Here is a 21,562-nt window from a genome sequence, read left to right as displayed (position 1 = left end):
TGTCCCCTGAGAGCTTATAGTTTAGTTGAAGAGAAAAGGCACATTCACACAAAAGACTTAAATAAAAATGAAAGATAATATTTGATTAAGCATTAGGATTGGGGATGAAAAAGTTTAGGAAGCAGAATGAAGCCGAGAACAAGGGCCAAAGGATTTCTGAGGAAATTCGGGGCTTCTCCTATTTGGGAATGATTTTATCATGTGAAGTCGATGACTCTCTCCAAAAGCTCTTAAGCTCCCTCCATATTTGTGATTCACACAAGAAAATTACCCAAATTACCAAAATCTACAGTTCCAGTGAACAAAAACTGTCAGTACAACCAAAATAATGTACTCTTTCAATTAAACTGACAAGCTACACTTGCAACGTATTTGCTAAAAATAAATGAAACATCTCAAAGTAAAAATAAGGTATGAGTAGTAAGCCCCAACTGCATTATTATTTAAGTGAGGGTGGCAAAAAACAGAGGTATTAACCTTTCTGTGTTGGAGATTCTATGGAGAATTGATGCAAGCTATGGCGCTTTTTCCCCTGAAAGATAATTGTATTTATATACAGAATTTTGCACATATTTCAGGATTCATGGATCCCTGGAAGCTCACCCATCAACTCCAATTTTTAAGAATCCTGACATGTAAGAATAAAACAGAACTAAACTTTCTACTCCCCCTTAAGTGATGAGAAGGTTAGTAGGCTTAAAGCTACAAACATTTAACAAATTGGGTCCAAGAACAATGCTAGGTCCAGAAGGGTAATCAGAGCAAAAGGCAGATGGGCTTAGGGAGGGTGGTAGTCCTAGGATGTTATCTGAAGCTGGGTTTTCATATGTACCTGAAAGCGTAGTCCATGGTTCAGCTGAATCCATTTAAAGAGTGTATACTTAGATCCTTTAAGGACAATACAGACGAATTTTGGCTAAAATTAGTAGTAAAAAAATGAAGAAATTGCAAAGTAAGTTACACTATCCCTAACAGACTTAACTTAAAAACTTGGGCTCTGAAGGACCCACAAAAGGAGTTTAAATTATTTTCTTTAGCCCATTAAGCCTGGGTAACTTTCAAATAAACTGTACATGATGCCTCAGTAGTACCATATGTAACTTTAAAAGCCCTTTATTTAACTTTTATGTATGCGAATTGTGTTGAAAACTAACAGGAAGGTGTTGTCATTAAAATTATCAAAACTTGATAATATCACACAAAAAAGAAAGTTAATTCATAGGAATGATGATTCAGGAAATAGAATAACCAGTATATATTGTTGCTTTAAAGAGGAATAGCTGTCAACATATGTTATCAATAAAGTCTTCTAGAAAATTTCAAATAGCTCTCTGCCAATCCGTAAAGATAGCATCACATTCATCACCATAGCTTTAGTTGTCAGGAATGATGTTTTGTTTATTTGTTTGTTTGTTTTTTAATTTTGGCTGTGTTGGGTCTTCGTTTCTGTGCGAGGGTTTTCTCCAGTTGCAGCAAGCGGGGGCCACTCTTCATCGCGGTGCGCGGGCCTCTCACTATCACGGCCTCTCTTGTTGCGGAGCACAGGCTCTAGAGCGCAGGCTCAGTAGTTGTGGCTCACGGGGCTAGTTGCTCCGCGGCATGTGGGATCCTCCCAGACCAGGGCTCGAACCCGTGTCCTGTGCATTAGCAGGCAGATTCTCAACCACTGCGCCACCAGGGAAGCCCAGGAATTGTTTTTATTGGCTAAAGGCAGTACTTTAAAAAAGCAGAGAAGAGAGTTAACTTTGAGGAAATACCGATTGTGGAATTTTATTTGTAGTAGTTTCTCTTACTCTGACTAGTAGGACAATTATAAATATATCCTTATTCTTAAGATGAAATACTTATTTAGCAATTACACAGCTGTGGAAGTATAGCACAGTACTTCACTAGTTCCTATTCTGTTAAAGGTCCATGAATAGAAAAAGGCTTACTTGCAACTGGACCAGTCCACCAAAAAAATTATTGAGATCATTGACCAGGTGCAGATGAAAGGTTGACTCAGGAGTTAGGTTCAAAGTTAATTGAGAAACATGTTTATTGCAGTCATGACAGGGCCTCAAAAGTGATTTTAAAACTCATTGAATGGATAACTAATAAGACTATTTTCATTATTGTTGAGCTTACTTTTTAATCTCTTCCTCTCTTTTTTCTCTCTCTCCTCCTTCCCTCCCCCCACCCTCTCTCTCTCTCACCCATTAACATTATTGGCTTTTAAAACCTAAATCAGGATTTCTTTAAATATGAATAGGTCTTTGTCAATCTATTATCTCTTCTGCCTGCATATAAATTTCTTCCATACGCATTATGTGGCAATAGGGGTAATGGTGAAAAGGAAAAGATGAATGGGTATAAGGATATTAAGAATCCATGGTTCTTTTACATAAGATTTCAGTGGGTCTATTTGGGAGCAATATAAGATTCTGGTATTTGCTATTATTTTAGTAACACAGCAGTGTCACTGATGTGAAATTTAACTCATGTATTTATTTTTATTTGTATAATTAGTATTTGAGTGTCTGTAGTATGCAGTGTACACAGCAGAACAAGCATACCAGTTATTAAAAGATTGAACTATTTCTACAATAGTTGGGAGATAGCACTGCTGTGGGTGCCATATCCCACCTTCCATGCTCTGAAAGTCCCAGACCCTCTTCCAAAAACCTCTAGATCTCCTTATGATCCAGTAAATAAAAGAACCATAAAAGACACAGTAGAGGGTCTTCAAGACTTTAGTGTGAAGGCCAGCATCGTTCTGATTGGGCAGGACCCCATGCTGTACCAGTTGTTAAAAGTAATATTTAAATCACCTGGGCTATATGCAAAACACTGTGTTTAACTCACCAGGGAATAAAAAGGTGAATAAGTCACATCCCCTGTTACCAAGGAGCTCACAGATGAATCAGTAGTAGCGGTTCTAAAACGGCTGACATTTACTGAGCACTTACTAGAAGCCTGAGCACTGTTCTAAGCATGTTTCATATATTATCTCATTAACCCTCACAATATCCTTAGGAATTTGTTTTATCTCTTTTACAGATGATAAAACTGAGGCATAGAAGGATTAAATAATTTTTCCAAAGTCATACAAACAATAAGAGGTGAAGCCATAGTACATATCAGGCAGTCTGACTCCTGAAAGGGCATGGGAGGATGTGTGTAGAGTTCTAATTTGCGCCTGCACTCCAGGTACGTTCAAGACGCTGGAGATACACCAGAGAACAAAACAGACCAAACTTTCTGCCTTCACGTAGCCTGTATTCTTATGAGCAAGATAAACAGAAACTAAGTAAATGAATAAACTATAGAGTATAACAGATGGTGAAAAGTGCAGGGGGGAAAAACAAGGCAGGGGAGGGGTGGGGTGTGCTGGGGAGGTATAGCTTGCAATTTTAAATAGGGAAGTCAAGAAAAGCTTCAGTGAGGAGACATTTGAATAAAATGCTGAAAAGCCATGAAGGGAACAAGCCCTTTGACTCTCCAGAAAGAAAAAATACTCCAGGCAGAAGGAATACAAAATGAAAACTCAAAGCCACCGGCATGTTCATAGAACAGCAAGGAGACCAGATGGTTGGTTGGAGTGAGCAAGGGGACAGTAGTAGCAGACTGGGTGGGATAGGAGACAGTAGTGGCAGATGGATCATGTAAAAGAAAGGGGCAAATTATTGGTATATGTGTATCCACATTGAAACATGATTCTGGGGAAGATGCAGAGACCAGATTAAAAAGGGTCTTGCAAACCATTTTTAGGAGCTTTACTTTATCTTGATGGCAGTGGGGAGCCACTGAAGAACTTTAAGCATGGCAGTGACAGATCTGGCTGCCATATAGAGAATGAATTAGATGTAAGCGCAGACCCTTCAGGGTCAGGGAGGAGCAGTAATCAAGGTAAGATCATGATTTAGCACCTGATCTATGACTGCAGCCAGCCAAGGGAATAGAGAAAAGCATACAGATGGAGAGAGATTTAGGAGAGACTCACTAGAACTTGGTGATTGCTTAGACATGGTAACCAAGAGCAAGTGAAGACTCCAGGTAATTCCCAGGTTTCTGCCTTGAGTAGCTGAATGGATGATGATGCCATTCACTGAGAAAAATTAAGTTTTTTTGGTATTTAGATGAGATGACAAAAATGGTTTGGGCATATTGCATTTGAGAGGTAATAGACATGGTCTGGGCAGGGTTTAGCATATAGATTAAAGACAATAATCTTGTCCACTTCAATTCTTGTTGGTATTTTAAAGTGCTGTAATGTATTTTTACAAACATACCCTAAGGTACCTGTTTACATACCAACCTATTTTAGACCTATAAAAAATTTTGCATTTATCTGCCAAGCAATTGCTGTCCCGTGGAAGGAGAGCTCTGGTGAGTACCTGTCCCTTTGTTGTCTCTATTTCTAATATTCTGTAACCCACTTTAATTTGTCATTTGATTTAGATGACTTAAAGGCTTTTCAATCACAAGCCGCGTATATACTAATAGGAGAACCTTCAACAATATTTTTTTTTGATTCACCAAAAAAGATGATCGTTTCTTGATCACAAACAGTAACATTTCTTGTCCTCAGCTCAACCTCATTATAACTATACATTTAAGCAAACTCAGATATCCTCTGAAATGAGTCACCTCATCCCAGGGTTCAACTGACATGAAGAATTACCTTATTTTAGTCAGAAAACCTTAATTAGATTAGGTTGGCCTTTCTGGACTTTATGTGTTGCTACATACAGGAGTCAAAAACCTTGATCTATGTATATCACACAGATCAGGAGAAGACCAATGAAAGCAGAAATGAACTCATGTTTCTGTATGCAGCTGCTTTGATGAAGACATTTCAAATAGAAACTGGAAAACCAGAAGCACAAAACTAAGGAGATAATAGCCAGTGAAGGGGAGAAGTGATTAATTCAGATCAGGAAAAAGCTGCAGAGCTCAAAGAGACTATGATGAAATTATTAGGGGCTATTGGAGATGTAATCCATATCTCCCTGTCACATATGTTCTATGTGATAGTACCGTGAATGTCATGGGAGAAAATTAATGCCTTACAATATAAACATGTTTAAACTTTATGAAAAATACCCACAGAAAAGACTGATTTGATATATATACATTCAGAGATGGACAGGGAAATTCATCTGCTACATGGTGAGAGCAGCTGACAATCAGGAAACTCAAAGTTACATTCTAGCAGAATCTTTTATTAATATTGACCCATAATTGTGGCTCTGTAAAAGTTTTCATCTTATTCTATTTATATAGTGTCCTTTGTAATATGATAATGCATTTCAATTATTATTGTTGGATTGCAAACAAAATGCATCCTAGACATACATTCCTTAGATAAGGGAAAAGGCCCAAGCTCTGCTGCTCTCTGCTCTTGGGTAAAAAAATTTAAAAGAGTTCTACAATTTTGTTTCTTAAAAAAGAACAAATCTTGATGAAATTTTAAGTTCTATTGGGATGTTTTATAAAATTATATTATTAAAATTCTAAAAGAGTTTTAATCATAAAGATGGGAGGCTTGAGTGTGAGATATAAATATTAACATTTCTTTACTTTTCTCCAATAATTTATATTGCTCCCTGGGCTCACTGAGCTGTATCTTAATTTTGAAGTTACCTGGAGTTCTACCTTGTCACAGCCTGACCTAATGTGTGTGGGTGAGTGAGGAAAACCACTTAAATAAAAAGAGTGTTGTGACTTTAAAGAATACAATGCATTTTCCCAGCATGAGCATTCATGATGTTTCTGCAGAAAGGGAGATGACATAGGACGAGGGATTACTTTGTTTTGATTAAGGATTGAATAAAATGTTACAGTACCAGTGCTTTGTCTATACACAGGCAACAAATAAGTATGTGATTCTGAATTGCAAAAATGGGATAAAGGTGGCTTATACAAGAAGCAAATATAGCAGAAGCATACAAATATCAAACTTGCCTTTATTCAGACATCAAGAAAGTATATCTGAGCTGTTCTTTTTATCTCATTCCTATTTCTCCTATGCAATGCTTTATATACACTTTTAATAGTTAAACTGCTTTTAATGGATGAATTTTCATTTAAAAGTAAAAAAAGATGTTCTTTGCTTCAAGCAGCAGGTGTGTTTTTAATCTTTAATAGGTCACCTTCCCAAGTGCAAGCAGGCAAGCTGTTATTGATCAAAGAGGTTTTGTTGGGTAGCTCTCAGATTATTGAGTGACAAACTTTATTGAATTTGACTTAACAGAAGTCAGAAGACAGCTGAAGCATAAGAGCTTGCACTGCCATCAGAGTCATTTTACGACAGCCAGGGAGCAAAGCTCAGAGATGGATACTGAGCTCTTTGCTGGCCCTTGGAGATTAACTGAACAGCCTTCCTACCAATTCCCAAGCCTGTCAGCAGAACCAATTAGATTTTCAACCAGTAGACAAGAAGGGTGGCACTTGGGGACCTTTTTGCTTTAGGTCGAAGGCTTTTCAGACTGCGATGAGATGACATTGATGATGACACGTTGAGCATTGGTTGGTTTTAAGACAAGTTAAATTAGCAGTCTTGAAATGATTCCAACTGTCTCCTGACTTCTCACTGTTGCCATATTCAGTGGATCCTGTCAGGAGCAAGTTGATGACTTAATAGTCTTTCTTGAGTGGATTTGAGCACTTTGGCTGTGTGTTTATGTGTAGTTGTCATGCTTAAAATATTCATATGAAGGTTTGAAATATTTATTTGAAGGCGCCTTCTGCAGAGTTCAGCAGTAAGGCTCTCAGTGCTTCTACCTACTTTTTATTTTATTTTATTTTTTGCTTCTCTAAGCAGTTATTTTGTACAACTACCTTTTATTCTATTTCATATATAATTGATGACAGTGTTTCATGTAGTTATTGATTACTTCATTTATGATAAAGTTAAAGAGCCTTTCTGACATACTGCTTCTCTTCCAGACTACTGTATATTCAGATCTGCTTACTTCTCATAATAGTTTGGGAACCGTGGGGATTAGGGAAGCTACCGTTGTTTTTACTCCATGACCTTTTACCCAAGAAACTGAGGCAGCTTTTAATGGAAGGGATATAAACACAAGAGTGAAAACATGTATGTATTAACAGTGCAGTTAATCTTGTCTTAAATGATATAGACAGGGTATCTTTGAGAAGCTTCATTTTTGACCTTGGAAAAGTTTTTCGGGATACTTGTTTGAGGTATTGAAAATATCATTACTCAAGTCTGCATTTGCACTTAAAGATTACTGAATAGTCTTAACCTCCACTAACCTTAGAAAACTATTACGGGTGTACTTTTACATTATATAGATAATTGAGATTTCTGATTTAAAGTTTTTGATATTCAGCAGAGTTACGTGGCATATAACTCATTTACAATAATTTGCAATTTGTTGTACCTCTTCATTTTTATAAATGAGAATGATTTTAACTGATTATATTTGTGTAGGTACGTACATATGCATCTGCAAATGTGTGCATATTTATAATTCATATTTTGTAACAAAGTTATATAATTTCTACAGTTACATTCTGGTGTTATTAGTTGGTAATTGCTGACCCCTCTAAAGGGATGAAAATGACAATATTTTACATGTATAAATGATTTCAGGCTACTAGAGAACTCCTTTGCTGAATGAGACAAGGGCTAGCACCTTGGAGACCTACAGTAGTTAAGTCCTTTCTGTAGACCTCGATTTGCAAACAGAGCGCCTTTGGTGTATGTACTTAACACTGGATTTGGAACTCTGACCCTGTGGTTTCATAGGTATACATTGCTTGGGATACCAGTTATAATGTGTGGGAAATAAACCTTTCAACATCAGATCATATTTTCAAATGGATTCTCCTTGCTGCTTTTTAAGATAGCCATGTTTGGTCAGAACCCCATGTAATCATCACCCAGTCCCAACAAGCAATAATCCATGGCCAATCTTGCCCATCAAAATCCCCATTCTTAAAAAAAAAAAAAAAAAACTTAACGTGAGCCATGGCCGCTGAGCCTGCGCGTCCGGAGCCTGTGCTCTGAAGCGGGAGAGGCCACAGCAGTGAGAGGCCCGCGTACCGCAAAAAAAAAAAAAATGTTGATACGTTTCTTTCCTTTTTTCTAAACACACACATTTCCCTCCTCAAAGCTGTTTTTATATTGTTCTTTGATGCTTATTTTTGACTCCTCCTCCTCCTGCCCAGCCAAGCTGAGCATTTCAATAGCACTCTCATCAGCACCCTTAAAACTCTCATCCCCTGACCCTCTCTTATGCTTACTCATCCAATCACCAACCACATAATAAAGCTAACAATTGGTTCTCTCTGCTCCTGGACTGCTAAATGCTGCTGAAAGAAAATGCATAAATGTTGATTGCACCATTATATTTATGATTTTTAGCCTCAGGTGACCCCTTGGTACCACCTGGTGATCAGTTTACCGATTCCCCACAGGAGCTATTTCAAATATGTACTTCTTTCCTCAATTCCCCAACCTTGCCTCTAGCCAATATCATTAGGCATAATAGATGACTTGGACTTCTGGTTCTCTGTGAAAGAGAGAGTCATGAGTTATATCAAATTTCCTTTCTTCCTCCTAATTTAAATATATCTTCATTAATCTTTAATTCCTAACCTCTGTCTCAAAATAAAAAGGTTCCTTCTTCCAACAAGGTTAATATTTAAGACCATGGACTCTGAAGCCAGATTGCCTGGTTTAGGATTCAGGCTCCACCTTTTCTTGACTGTATGTCCGTGGGCAAGTTTTTCAACTCCTCTGTGCTTCAGTTTTCTCATCTGTAAAATGAGAATTCTAGTAGTTCTTGCCTCTAGGGTTGCATACAGAATTAAGTGACTTAATATATGTAAAGTTCTACAAACAGAGGCTGGTGTCTGGTGCAGAAGATATCACAATATACGTAGTAGTAGTTTTTTTTTTTCTTTAATCGGGGTATAGTTGTTTTACAATGTTGTGTTAGTTTCTACTGTACAGCGAAGCGAAGTAGAGTTCCGTGTGCTATACAGCAGGTTCTCATTAGTTATTTTATACCTATTAGTGTATATATGTCAATCCCAATCTCCCAGTTCATCCTCCCCCCTTCTCCCCTTGGTGTCCATACTTTTGTTCTCTACATCTGTGTCTCTATTTCTACCTTGCAAACCAGTTCATCTGTACCATTTTTCTAGATTCCACATATAGGCATTAATACATGATATTTGTTTTTCTCTTTCTGACTTACTTCACTCTGTATGACAGTCTTTAGGACCTAGAGGCTGTAGTAGTAGTTGTTATTGTTATCTTTCCAAGACTCTACCTGTGTTCCTGATTGTGGTAAGTAGCGTAAAGAACAGGAGGAAGCTTCTTACATAGGTTGGTCTGGGAAGGCCTCTCTGAGGAAGTGACATTTGACCGGATATCTAATGGGTGAGAATAGTCTAGTCAAGTGAAAAACTTAGAGAACACATCCTAGGCAGAGAAAACTAGTGCAAAGTCCCTGAAAGACGGAAATTGTTTGGTTTTTTGAAGAATGAAGGGAAACTAGTTAAAGCTGAAGTGTAGCAAGAAGGGAAAGAATGCCTCAAATGAACTTGGGGAGATGCCTGAGGCCAGCCAGCATCATATAGGAACCTAGCAGGCCACCATAAAGTGTATACATTTTATTCTAAGTACAATGGGAGGCCATTGAGGTGTTTTAACCAGAAGAACAGCATGATCTAATTTGTATTTTTAAAGATTACTCTTTTTGTTTAGATTGATTAGATTTAGATTAGATTGATTAGATTTAGATAGAGAATAGACTGTTTAAAGGGCAAGAATGGAATAGGGAAAGGTTGATAAAAGATTATTGCATTATTCTAATTGAGAGATGGTAGTGATTTGGATTGTGGTGGTGCAATTGTAATGGCATGAAATAGATGAATTCTAGATATAATTTGGGAATTCAAATGGGGACATGGTGATGGATTGGTTGTGTGAGGGGGATGGTGAAGGAAAGGTAAGAATCAAGTATGACTTTTAAGTCATTGGCTTGAACAATATGATAGATGGTGTGGTTATTTATATAAATCATTCTCTAGCAAAGTCCACAGTCTCCAGGTAGGCAAAGGTAAAGATAAAGTATAATCCAAGATAAACTACAAAGTGACTCATTTTGGTTTCAAAATGGCCTTGCTTTCTCATTCCTCTTAGTATGGTAGATGGCAAGGAAAACTTCCACTTACTTATATCTAATGCTTTTTTTTAACTTTTAAAAGTCAACTTTATAAAAGTACAATTTACATACAATGAATGTACCCATTTTAAATGTACATTTCAATGAGTTTTAACAAATGTATAGATCTATGTAATCACTGCTCCAGTCAAGTTATAAAAAGTTTCCATTACTCTGAAAAGTTTGCTCATGTCCCTTTGTTGTCATGCCCAAGCCCTGGTCCCAGTCGTAGCCCTAGGAAACTACAGATCTCTGTAATTATCACTATAGATTAGTTTAACCTGTTCTAGATTTCTATATAAATGGAATTATATAGAATGTATTCTTTTGTAGGTACCTTTTTCCCTCAAATCATTGTTTTTTGAGATTTATCCATATTGTTGTGTATCAGTAATTCATCCTTTTAAAATTTTGTAGTATCGCATTGTGTGAGTATATACCACAATTTGTTCATTCATCCACCTGTTGATCAACAGTTGGATTGTTCCCATTTTGAGGCTATTGTGAATCAAGCTGTTAGGAACATTTACGAACATTTGTGTACAGGATCTTTTATGGACATAAGTTTTCATTATTCTTGGATAATACCTGGGAGTGGAATGGCTGGGTCCATGTGATATGTATGCTATATGTTTAACCCTTTAAGGAATTGCCAAACTGTTTTTCAAAGTGGTTGTATCATTTTACATTCCCGCTGGCAATGTATGAGTTTCAGTTGCTTCACATTCTCACCAATACTTAGTAAGATCACTCTTTTTAATTTTGGCCATTATAGTGGCTTTGTAATGTTATCTCATTATGCTTTTAATTTTCATTTCCCTGATGATTACTGATGTTGATATATTTTATGTGTTTGTATATCTTCTTTTGTGAAGTGTAAAGATTCTGTTTAAATTTTTTGTGTAGTTTCTAGTTGAATTGTATGCCTTCTTTTTATCAAATTGTAAGAGATCTTTATATAACCTGGAAACAAGTCATTTGTTTGATATATGAGTTGCAAATATGTCCCAGTCTGGGACTTGCCTTTTCGTTTTCTTTATAGTGTTGTTGGAAGAGCAAAAGTTTTAAATTTTGATGAAGGCTAAGTTGTCTTTTTTATTTCCTTTTTCCTTTTTGGCTAGTGCCTTTTGTGTCCTGACAAATCTCTGCTCACACTACCATCATGAATCTTATTCTCCTATGTTTTCATCTACAAGTATGAATTGTTGTCTTTTCAGTTTAGGAATGTTATACATTTGGATTTTATTATTAATATGGTGTGATATAAGGGTCAAAGTTCATTTTTTTTCATACTGATATCCAGTTGTTATGGCATTATTTGTTGAAAGGACTATCCTTCCCCCCCGCCCCCGAATTACCTTTGCATCTTTGTTGGAAATCAATTGACCATAAGTGTTCAGATCTCTTCCTAGATTCTCTTTTGCTCCATTGACCTATATGTCTATCCTTATGCCAATACCACACTGTCTTAATTATTATAGATTTATAAGTTTTGGAATCAGATTGTGTAAGTCATCTAATTTTGTTCTCTTTTTTCAAAAGTTGTTTTGGATATCCTAGGTTATTTGAATTTCATATAAATATTACAATCATCTTGGCAATCTCTATTCCCACAAAAGCCTGTTGCTATTTTAATTGGAATTGCATTGAATCCATAGATAAATTTGGAGAGAATTGACATATTAAAAGTCTTTCCATCCATAATCATAATATATCACTCCATTTATTTAATTTCTCTTTAATTTCCATCAGTAATGTTTTATAGTTTTCAGTAAACAGGTCTTCATAGTTTTTAGTAAACGGATCTTGTTCATCCACTATAGTGTGCATACTTATTCCCATTATTTATGTTATTTTAAAAATTGCTTTTGTTAGTGGTATTGCAGTTTTATTTCATTTTCCAATTGTTTATTGCTAGCTTATAGAAATACAATTGATTTTGTGTATATTGACCTTGAATGCTGGGACATTGCTATATTCACTTACTAATTCTAATAGCTTTTTTGAAGATTTCATAGGATTTTTTTTACCATATCAATAATTACTTTCTTTTTTAATTTTTTATAATTTTTGAATTTTATTTTATTTGTTTTTTTATACAGCAGGTTCTTATTAGTTATACATATTACTGTATACATGTCAATCCCAATCACCCAATTCATCACACCACCACCCCTGACGCTTTCCCCCCTTGGTGTCCATACGTTTATTCTGTACAACTCTGACTCAATTTCTGCCCTGCAAACTAGTTCATCTGTACCATTTTTCTAGCTTCCACATATATGCGTTAATATACAATATTTGTTTTTCTCTTTCTGACTTACTTCACTCTGTATGACAGTCTCTAGGTCCATCAACGTCTCAACAAATGACTCAATTTAGTTCCTTTTTATGGCTGAGTAATATTCCATTGTATATATGTACCACATCTTCTTTATCCATTCATCTGTCGATGGGCATTTAGGTTGCTTCTATGACCTGCCTATTGTAAACAGTGCTGCAATGAACATTGGGGTGCATGTGTCTTTTTGAATTATGGTTTTCTCTGGGTATATGCCCAGTAGTGGGATTGCTGGGTCATATGGTAATTCTACTTTTAGTTTTTTAAGGAACCTCCGTAGTGGCTATATCAATTTACATTGCCACCAACACTGCAAGAGGGTTCCCTTTTCTCCACACCCTCTCCAGCATTTGTTGTTTGTAGATTTTTTCTGATGATGCCCATTCTAACTGGTGTGAGGTGATACCTCATTGTACTTTTGACTTGCATTTCTCTAATAATTAGTGACGTTGAGCAGCTTTTCATGTGCTTCCTGGCCATCTGTATGCCTTCCTTGGAGAAATGCCTATTTAGGTCTTCTGCCCATTTTTGGATTGGGTTGTTTGTTTCTTTAATATTCAGCTGCATGAGCTGTTTATATATTTTGGAGATTAATCCTTTGTCCATTGATTCGTTTGCGAATATTTTCTCCCATTCTGAGGGTTGCCTTTTCGTCTTGTTTGTAGTTTCCTTTGCTGTGCAAAAGCTTTGAAGTTTCATTAGGTCTTATTTGTTTATTTTTGTTTTTATTTCCATTACTCTAGGAGGTGGATCAAAAAAGATCTTGCTGTGATTTATGTCAAAGAGTGTTCTTCCTATGTTTTCCTCTAAGAGTTTTATAGTGTCCGGTCTTACATTTAGGTCTCTAATCCATTTTGAGTTTGTTTTTGTGTATGGTGTTAGGGAGTGTTCTAATTTCATTCTTTTACATGGAGCTGTCCAGTTTTCCCAGCACCACTTATTGAAGAGACAATCTTTTCTCCATTGTATATCCTTGCCTCCTTTGTCATAGATTAGTTGACCATATATGCGTGGGTTTATCTCTGGGCTTTCCATCCTGTTCCATTGATCTATATTTCTGTTTTTGTGCCAGTACCATATTGTCTTGATTACTGTAGCTTTGCAGTATAGTCTGAAGTCAGGGAGTCTGATTCCTCCAGCTCCGTTTTTTTCCCTCAAGACTGCTTTGGCTGTTTGGAGTCTTTGTGTCTCCAAACAAATTTTAAGATTTTTTTGTTCTAGTTCTGTAAAAAATGCCATTGGTAATTTGATAGGGATTGCACTGAATCTGTAGATTGCTTTGGGTAGTATAGACATTTTCAGAATATTGATTCTTCCACCAAGAGCATGGTACATCTCTCTGTCTGTTTGTATCATCTTTAATTTCTTTCATCAGTGTCTTATAATATTCTGCATAAAGGTCTTTTGTCTTCCTAGGTAGGTTTATTCCTAGGTATTTTATTCTTTTTGTTGCAATAGTAAATGGGAGTGTTTCCTTAATTTCTCTTTCAGATTTTTCATCATTAGTTTATAGGATTTCTGTGCATTAACTTTCTATCCTGCAACTTTACCAAATTCATTGATTAGCTCTAGTAGTTTTCTGGTGGCATCTTTAGGATTCTCTATGTATAGTATCATGTCATCTGCAAGCAGTGACAGTTTTACTTCTTCTTTTCCAATTTGTATTCCTTTTGTTTCTTTTTCTTCTCTGATTGCCTTGGCTAGGACTTCCAAAACTATGTTGAATAATAGTGGCGACAGTGGGCATCCTCGTCTTGTTCCTGATCTTAGAGGAAATGCTTTCAGTTTTTCACCATTGAGAATGATGTTGGCTGTGGGTTTGTCATATATTGCCTTTATTACCTTGAGGTAGGTTCCCTCTATGCCCACTTTCTGGAGAGTTTTTATCATAAATGGGTGTTGAATTTTGTCAAAACCTTTTTCGGTATCTATCGATATGATCATATGGGTTTTATTCTTCAATTTGTTAATATGGTGTATCACATTGATTGATTTGCATATATTGAAGAATCCTTGCATCCCTGGGATAAATCCCACTTCATCATGGTGTATGATCCTTTCAATGTGTTGTTGGATTCTATTTGCTAGTATTTTGTTGAGGATTTTTGCATCTATATTCATCAGTGATATTGGTCTGTAATTTTCTTTTTTTGTGACATCTTTGTGAGGTTTTGGTATCAGGGTGATGGTAGCCTCGTAGAATGGGGTTGGGAGTGCTCCTTCCTCTGCAATTTTTTAGAAGAGTTTGAGAAGAATGGGTGTTAGCTCCTCTCTAAATGTTTCATAGAATTCACCTGTGAAGCCTTCTGATCCTGGACTTTTGTTGGTTAGAAGATTTTTAATCACAGTTTCAGTTTCATTACTTGTGATTGGTCTGTTCATATTTTCTATTTCTTCCTGGTTCAGTCTTGGAAGGTTACACCTTTCTAAGAATTTGTCCATTTTTTCCAGGTTGTCTGTTTTATTGGCATAGAGTTGCTTGTAGTAGTCTCTTAGTATGCTTTGTATTTCTGTGGTGTCTGCTGTAACTTCTCCTTTTTCATTTCTAATTTTATTGATTTGAGTCCTCTCCCTCTTTTTCTTGATGAGTCTGGCTAATGGTTTATCAATTTTGTTTATCTTCTCAAAGAACCAGCTTTTAGTTTTATTGATCTTTGCTATTGTTTTCTTTGTTTCTATTTCATTTATTTCTGCTCTGATCTTTATGATTTCTTTCCTTCTGCTAACTTTGGGTTTTGTTTGTTCTTCTTCCTCTAGTTCCTTTAGGTGTAAGGTTAGATTGTTTATTTGTGATTTTTCTTGTTTCTTGAGGTAGGCTTGTATAGCTATAAACTTCCCCTTAGAACTGCTTTTGCTGCATCCCATAGGTTTTGGATCGTCGTGTTCTCATTGTCATTTGTCTCTAGGTAATTTTTTGATTTCCTCTTTGATTTCTTCAGTGATCTCTGGGTTATTTAGTAACGTATTGTTTAGCCTCCATATGTTTGTGTTTTTTTACCCTGTAAATCATTTCTAATCTCATAGCATTGTGGTCAGAAAAGATGCTTGACATGATTTCAATTTTCTTAAATTTACTGAGGCTTGATTTGTGACCCAGGATGTGATCTATCCTGGAGAATGTTCCATGCACACTTGAGAAGGTGTAATCTGCTGTTTTTGGATGGAATGTCCTATAAATATCAATTAAATCTATGTGGTCTACTGTGTCATTTAAAGCTGTGTTTCCTGTTTGAATCATCTGTCCATTGATGTGAGTGAGGTGTTAAAGTCCCCCACTATTATTGTGTTACTGTTGATTTTCTCTTTTATAGCTGTCAGCAGTTGTCTTATGTATTGAGGTGCTCCTATGTTGGGTGCATATATATTTATAATTGTTATACCTTCTTCTTGGATTGATCCCTTGATCATTATGTAATGTCCCTCCTTGTCTCTTGTAACATTCTTTATTTTTAAGTCTATTTTATCTGATATGAGTATTGCTACTCCAACTTTCTTTTGATTTCCATTTGCATGGAATATCTTTTCCCATCCCCTCACTTTCAGTCTGTATGTGTCCCTAGGTCTGAAGTGGGTCTCTTGTGGACAGCATATATAAGGGTCTTCTTTTTGTATCCATTCAGCGAGCCTGTGTCTTTGGTTCGAGCATTTAATCCATTCACGTTTAAGGTAATTATCAATATATATGTTTCCATTACCATTTTCTTAATTGTTTTGGGTTTGTTTTTGTAGGCCCTTTTCTTCTCTTTTGTTTCCCACTTAGAGAAGTCCCTTTAGCATCTGTTGTAGAGCTGGTTTGGTGGTGCTAAATTCTTTTAGCTTTTGCTAGTCTGTAAAGCTTTTGATGTCGCCATTGAATCTGAATGAGATCCTTGCCGGGTAGAGTAATCTTGGTTGTAGGTTCTTCCCTTTCATCACTTTATATATATCTTGCCACTCCCTTCTGGCTTGTAGAGTTTGTGCTGAGAAATCAGCTGTTAACCTTATGGGAGTTCCCTTGTATGTTATTTTTCATTTTTCCCTTGCCGCTTTCAATAATTTTTCTTTGTCTTTAATTTTTGCCAAATTGATTACTATGTGTCTCGGTGTGTTTCTCCTTGGGTTTATCGTGTATGGGACTCACTTTTCTTCCTGGACTTGGGTGGCTATTTCCTTTCCCTTGTTAGGGAAGTTTTCGATTATAATCTCTTCAGATATTTTCTCAGGTCCTTTCTCTCTCTCTTCTCCTTCTGGGACCCCTATAATGTGAATGTTGTTGCATTTAATGTTGTCCCAGAGGTCTCTTAGGCTGTCATTTCTTTTCATTCTTTTTTCTTTATTCTGTTCTGCAGCAGTGAATTCCACCATTCTGTCTTCCAGGTTACTTATCTGTTCTTCTGCCTCAGTTATTCTGCTGTTGATTCCTTCTAGTGTATTTTTCATTTCAGTTATTGTATTGTTCACCTCTGTTTGTTTGTTCTTTAATTCTTCTAGGTCTTTGTTAAACATTTCTTGCATCTTCTCAATCTTTGCCTCCATTTTTTTTCCCCCTCGAGGTCCTGGATCATCTTCACTATCATTATTCTGAATTCTTTTTCTGGAAGGTTGCCTATCTCCACTTCATTTAGTTGTTTTTCTGGGGTTTTATCTTGTTCCTTCATCTGGTACGTAGCCCTCTGCCTTTTCATGTCGTCTACCTTTCTGTGAATGTGGTTTTTGTTCCACAGGCTGCAGGATTGTAGTTCTTCTTGCTTCTGCTGTCTGCCCTCTGTTGGATGGGGCTATCTAAGAGGCTTATGCAAGTTTCCTGGTGGGAGGGAATGGTGGTGGGTAGAGCTGGCTGTTGCTCTGGTGGTCAGAGCTCAGTAAAACTTTAATCCACTTGTCTGCTGATGGGTGGGGCTGGGTTCCCTCCCTGTTGATTGTTTGGCCTGAGGCGACCCAACACTGGAGCCTACCCAGGCTCTTTCGTGGGTCTAATGGTGGACTCTGGGAGGGCTCACGCCAAGGAGTACTTCCCAGAACTTCTTCTGCCAGTGTCCTTGTCCTCACAGTAAGACACAGCCACCCCCCGCCTCTGCGGGAGACCCTCCAACACTAGCAGGTAGGTCTGGTTCAGTCTCCTATGGGTCACTGCTCCTTCCCCTGGGTTCTGATGTGCACACTACTTTGTGTGGCCTCAAGAGTGGAGTCTCTGTTTCCCCCAGTCCTGTCAAAGTCCTGCAATCAAATCCCACTAGGCTTCAAAGTCTGATTCTCTAGGAATTCCTCCTCCCATTGCTGGACCCCCAGGTTGGGAAGCCTGACATGGGGCTCAGAACCTTCACTCCAGTGGGTGGGTTTCTGTGGTGTGAGTGTTCTCCAGTTTGTGAGTCACCCACCCAGCAGTTATGGGATTTGATTTTATTGTGATTGCGCCCCTCCTACCGTTTCATTGTGGCTTCTCCTTGGTTTTTGGATGTGGGGTATCTTTTGGTGAGTTCCGGCGTCTTCCTGTGGATGATTGTTCAGCCATTAGTTCTGATTGTGGTGCTCTCGCAAGAGGGAGTGAGAGCATGTCTCATAGGATTTTTAAATTTACAAGATTTTATCTTCTATGAATAGAGACAGTTTTACTTCATACTTTTTAGTTTGTATGCCTTGGTTTCTTTTTCTTGCTTTATTGTGCTGGCCAGGACCTCTAGTGCAACACTTAATAGAAGTGTTGAAAGTGGATATCTTTGTCTTGTTTCTGATCTTAGGGGAAAGCATTTAGTCTTACCATTAACTATGATATTAAGTATAGGGGTTTTTGTAGATGCCCTTTATCAAAAGAGGAAGTATTCTTCTATTTCTAGTTTGTTGTGAAATTTTGTCATGAATATGTGTTGAATTGTGTCAAACAACTTTCCTGTATTTTTTGAGACAATTATATTGCTTTTCTTGTTTTGTTAATATGGTAAATTACATTTGATTTTCTAATGTTAGTCCAACCTTTTATTCCTGAGATAAACCCCATTTTGTCATAAGATACTATCATTTTTAGATATTACTGAATTTGATTTGCTATTATTTTGCTAAGGATTATGTCATCTATGTTCACAGTACTCATAATGGTTTATATTTTTCTTGAAGTTTTATTGTAGTTTCTTTGTCTGGTTTTGGTATCGGGGTATTGCTAGACTCATAAAATAAATTGGCAAGTGTCCTTTCCTCTTCTCTCTTTCTGAAAGAATTTGTATAAGATTGATAGTAATTCTTCCCTAAATGCTTGATAAAATTAACCAGTGAAGTCATCTGGCCTAGAGTATTCTTTTTTTTTTTTTTCAGCTGTACCACTCATGGGATGTTAGTTCCCCAACCAGGGATTGAACCTGGGCCCTCGGCAGTGAGAGCACAGAGTCCCAACCACTGGACCACTAGGGAATTTGGCCTAGAGTATTCTTTGCGGAAAAGTTTTTATTTGCAGATTCAATTAAATAGATAGGGGGCTTCAGATTTTTTATTTCTTCTTGTGTCAGTTTTGACAATTGTGTCTTTCAAGGAATTTTTCCTTTTCATGGGTTTATTTTCCAAATTTCCTTATTTATAATATTCCCTTATTACACTTTTAATATCTATAAGAACTGAAGCTATGTCTCCTTTTTCATTCCCAACATTTGTATTTCATTTCTTTCTTTTGTTTCTTCTTGAGCCGTCAGTCCATCTAGAAGTTTATCAATTTTACTGATCTTTTCAAAGAACTGGCTTTTGATTTCATTGATTTTCTCTATTGTTTATCTCTTTTCTATTTCATTGCTTTCTACTTTTATCTTTTTTATTTCCTTATTTCTAATTACTTCAGTTTTAATGTGCTCTTCTTTCTCTAGCTTCCAAAAGTGAAAGCTTAAGTCATTTTTTTAAACCTTTTTTTTCTAATGTAAGCATTCAAAGCTGCAAATTTTCCTCCTAAGTACTATACATGCAACAAATTTTGATATATTTTAATTATTCAGTTCAAAATATTTTTAATTTTTCTTGTGATTTATTCTTTGACCTATGGATTATTTAGCTGTGTGTTGTTTAATTTTCAAGACATCTTTATGTTACCCATTTCTAACTTAATTTTAATTTGGTCAGAGAATGGATTCTGGATAATTCATTCTTTTAAATTCATGGAGACTTGTTTTATGGTCGTTCATATGGTTTCTTTTGGTGAATGTTCCATGTGAATTTGAAAGAAAAATGTATTTTGCCATTGTTTGATGTATTGTTCTGTAAATGTCAGTTAAATCAAGTAGGTTGATAGTATTATTCTTCTCTTTTACATCCTTACTAATGTTCTGCCTACTTGTTCTATCAATTACTGAAAGAGGAGTTGTAAAATCTCCTATTATAATTACATATTTGTCTATTTTTCTTTTCATTTCTGTCATTCTTCCTTCATGTATTTTGAAGCTCTTATATTTGTTGCATACATATTAATGATTGTTATGTCTTTTTGATGAATCAATTCCTTTATACTTATGAAATGTCCCTCTTTTTCTTGGTAATATTCCTTGTGTGAAGTCTACTTTGTATGATGTTAATATAGCTACTCTAATTTTCTCATGGTTAGTGTTTGTATGGTATATCTTGTTTCAGCCTCTATGTTTAACCTATCTACCAATTCATATTTTGTGTACATTTCTTGTGGACAGCCATACAGTTGGATCTTGGATTTTGAACCCACTGACAAATTTTGCTTTTAATTGGACTGAATTTAATTGTCGATATGGTTGTGCTTAAGTTTACAACTTGCTATTTGTTTTCTGCTTGTCGCATTTGGTCCTTTTTCTTCCTGTCTTCTTTTGTAGTAATTATCTTTTAGTATTCCATTTTCTCAACTATTGGCTTAGTGACTAAACTCTTTTAAAGTTAGTGTTTGCTCTAAGTTTTAAACTATATAACTTTAACTGATATCTACCTTCAAATAGTGTTATACTACTTTGCATATAATGTTAGAACCTTCAAAAATGTACTTCCACTCTTTCTACTGTCCTATATGCTATTGGTATTGTACATTTTACTTGCATGTGTCATAAACCTCACAATACATTATTATTTTTGCTTTAAAAGGTTGTCTTTTTTTAAATTAATTTTTATTGGATTGTGGTTGCTTTACAATGTTGTGTTAGTTTCTGCTGTATAAATCTTTCGCCTTTTACTAAAGATTTCCGTGGAAAAGAACAGAAACAGTTATCTTTCAAAGTAACTTAAAAACAAGAAAAATGTTTATACTTACCCATATACTTACCATTTCCAGTGCTCTTCATTCACTTATATAGATCTGAGTTTCTATGTAATATAATTTCCTTTCACCTGAAGACCTTCTTTAATCATTTCTTATCATGCGGGTTGGCTGGCAATCACTTCTGTCATCTTTCATTTGTCAGGAAAAGGCTTTATTTTTTCCTTCATTATTGAAGTTTCTTTTCACTGGACATAGAATTTTAGGTTAATGGGGTTTTTTTGTTTGTTTGTTTGTTTTGTGGTACGCGGTACCTCTCACTGTTGTGGCCTCTCCTGTTGCGGAGCACAGGCTCCAGACACGCAGGCTCAGCTGCCATGGCTCACGGACCCAGCCGCTCTGCGGCACATGGGATCTTCCCGGACTGGGGCATGAACCCGTGTTCCCTGCATCGGCAGGCAGACTCTCAACCACTGCGCCACCGGGGAAGCCCAAGTGGTATTTTTTTCTTTAAATTTTTCTCTGGATAAAGACTTTTAGTTTGATAGCCTTTTTCTTTAGCATCTTAAGGAGGTCATTTCATTGTTCCCTGGATTGTATTATTTCTAATGAGAAGTCGGTGGTAATTCTTATCTTTGTCCTTCAGAATATACTGTGTGTTTTTGGAGGGGAAGTGCTGATTTTAAGATTTTTCTCTTACTTATTTACAAAACAAATAGACTCATAGACATAGAAAAGCAACTTATGGTTACCAAAGGGGAAAGGGAGGGGGAAGGATAAATTAGGAGTTTGGGATTAAAATATACACACTTTTATATATAAAATAGATAACCAACAAGGACCTACTGTATAGCACAGGGAACTATATGCAAT

General features: G+C 36.4%; 1 non-coding gene across 1 annotated transcript; it reads left to right on the top strand.

Annotated features, from left to right (window-relative positions):
- Positions 1–20,624: 20,624 nt before the first annotated feature.
- Positions 20,625–20,737, top strand: LOC113624222 (U5 spliceosomal RNA). The gene has a single exon (XR_003434267.1). It is a non-coding gene; the product is annotated as a U5 spliceosomal RNA (small nuclear RNA).
- Positions 20,738–21,562: the final 825 nt, after the last annotated feature.

The sequence above is a fragment of the Aethalodelphis obliquidens genome, unplaced genomic scaffold, assembly GCF_003676395.1.
Source record: "Aethalodelphis obliquidens isolate GAN/ISIS:26980383/991018 unplaced genomic scaffold, ASM367639v1 scaffold12, whole genome shotgun sequence".
NCBI lineage: Eukaryota > Metazoa > Chordata > Mammalia > Artiodactyla > Delphinidae > Aethalodelphis > Aethalodelphis obliquidens.
The sequence above is the reverse complement of the archived record's forward strand: the minus strand, read 5'-3'. Positions and strand labels throughout refer to the sequence as shown.